Source organism: Montipora capricornis, chromosome 12 (assembly GCF_036669925.1).
Source record: "Montipora capricornis isolate CH-2021 chromosome 12, ASM3666992v2, whole genome shotgun sequence".
Lineage (NCBI taxonomy): Eukaryota > Metazoa > Cnidaria > Anthozoa > Scleractinia > Acroporidae > Montipora > Montipora capricornis.
In genome coordinates this window covers 37572438-37574937 of record NC_090894.1, presented here as the reverse complement: position 1 = coordinate 37574937, position 2500 = coordinate 37572438, and the positions used below count along the sequence as shown (strand labels likewise).

The 2500-nt window shown below is 42.2% G+C and overlaps 1 protein-coding gene across 1 annotated transcript in view; it reads left to right on the top strand.

The window, feature by feature from the left end:
- Positions 1 to 2500, top strand: part of LOC138025770 (uncharacterized) — an 8320-nt gene that overhangs the window by 2833 nt on the left and 2987 nt on the right. The gene's annotated exons all lie outside the window — the stretch shown is intronic.

Here is a 2500-nt window from a genome sequence, read left to right as displayed (position 1 = left end):
GGTGACTCGAAATGTGCAATTAAAAAAATAGGTCACCAAGCTCGTTTGTGAGATATGACTTGCTCAAGTTACTCAAGTTACAAAACATTGCGACTTCATCTATCAGGGACAAGTTTGTTCCATCGGTTCACGCTACGTTTTGCAGGAACAGAAAGCACAGCTTTGACGTAATTCTTGAAATAACAAAACAGGTGTATTGTATTGTTCAAAACTGGAATAATTTAATGTTTGTTTTATGGCACAGACTCACGTCTTGAAAAGGCACTGACTACAAATATTCCTCGGGTGCGTAATCTCGAGGAGAAAAATTTAGAGTCCACGAGTGATGGCTACGAATACTTTTTTCCCTGTAACTTTTTTTTCTGACGTAAATTTTATTATTTTTTTTTGAAGCATAAAGAGGAGGAGTAGAAGAATAAAATTATGCCAGAAAAGAAGATAGGTCACCAACCTCGTTTAGGAGAAAACAGAAAGCAAACCAAGCTCGACCCCTCGAACAACACTTCTCCCCGATAGTGCGGTTTCACTTTTTACTCTCGGACTGAAACGACACTTTATCGAGGCTATCACTCGACTTTTTGTTTTGCACGAGTCTAATGAGGCAATTCAACTGCAGGCCTGCGGGACTGCGGGACACCGGTGGCAACAACCCAATGTTGCATTTAGGTGGACGTGTATTCTGTAATTTAGCTGAATTTTGACACTAAAATCGCTCCTGACCATAAAGAGAGCCTTTTGTACGGGCTGCTTACACGCAAGCCGTTGCCACCGCACGGCCTACCTTTTTACGCTTCGCTTAGCCTTCGCTTCGCTTTCATCGCCTTAAGAAATGTATATGAAAGAAATCAATCGGATAATTATATAAATCATTTATTAGACGTTTTGTTGGGTAGTTATCTTTGTATCGTTGCCTCGCACTACGGACTCACAGGCGACCCAAACACATAATTTGAATGAGGACATAAGAAGATTCAGATATAGGCACACTTTGATCTTGGGCCCCTACCCCTAGAGAGAAGTAAAATTTTCACCAGGCCAACGTTCGTGTCCTGTCTGAAAGGCTAACGGCTCTTCAGGCTGGGTTCTTCGTGGAAACTGGTTTGTTCTCTAAGCAAGTGGATATTGTTTTGGGACTCTAGGCCTTTATGCTATATCGTTTGTTATAGATCTTCACGTGAGGCTAAATTCTGGAGGCACTCGGCCGTGAGCGGTCTTGGAAGCTGCACGCCCTGTCTATTTATATTGTATGTGACGACACGCGGGATCTGAAGAGGAAATCGAGGTGTCCCGAAAACCCTCAAATCACTCAGGACAATGCAGAAATAGTAGGTGAGTGAACTTTATCTGCCTGTCCACAAAAATGAATTTTCGGAATGAAACATCGCCATTTGAAGTTTTTATGGAACATTTTCCATTCATAGTTGAATCGGCCGTTACAACTGTCTCAAAATAACGTCCCTTCTAGAATCAGGCTTACCTGGCAGACAAACTGTTGATATGTTGTTTACGATGTTCACCGCTGACAAACTTGTAGCAAGGTGCTGCTACCCGCAGGGATTTATCGATCAAGTCAAAACCTCTCGAGTCTATTAAATTTTGGTTAGAATTCAGGAAATGAACAAGTCCTTTTAGTAAAGTCTAGAGTCTTTTAATTTATTAGCATTCGCGAACTGAGTTGCGAAAAAAAATCGCAAAGTATATTTTAAGTAGAAAAAAGTCTCACTTGTGAAGTCTATTGTGTAAGCTGTATATTGTGCTGGTTTGAAGTCAACTTCCCGTTGATTTGTTTGAAAGACATGCCGTTCAAGTTAAGTCCATTTTTTTTTAAGGACGCATGTCTTTCTTTCTAATCGTTCGAGTCGATTCTTTGGTTATTTTATGCTGTTCTATTATAAAGGAACTGAGGTAAGAAAAAAAACTCATAAGGAGAGTATTGTGATAACGAAACATATTAGAATATCAATGAGAAGTAAACTCTCTCCTCTCGACTTTGTATTGTTTTGAAACAACCAACGAAAAGGTGACATGACGTTTCTGAGCCATCAGTGTGTATAAAACGTGGGAAAGCGTGCCATTTTAGGTTAGCCGCTTTAATAGCCCACTATCATCACGAATGTCGACGACTCAATTAAGTACACAATGGATCTCTGTATTTTCTGCACGCTTCGTGTTTGTACTCGCCAAGAAGGCTTGCAATGTGACGACTGCCAACAATGGCAACACCGAAAGTGCCCAACCGGCACATCGCAGCAAGAGTACCGCGTTGCTGTCCAGACAGGCCAACCTATTGACTGGCGCTGTGCCCCCCTGTTCTGATAATCCACTGGAAAGCACGCGTTTGGAGGATGATCTCAACTCGAGTGTGTTTGATCCACCGGAATTCGATTACTTTGTTATAACGGGGTCCAACTACGTGGGGCGAACTCGATATATCTGGAGGGGGGGGGGGGTGGGGGGAATAGATAAGTTACGGAGCTAACTCGAGGGGCCTAACTCGCAA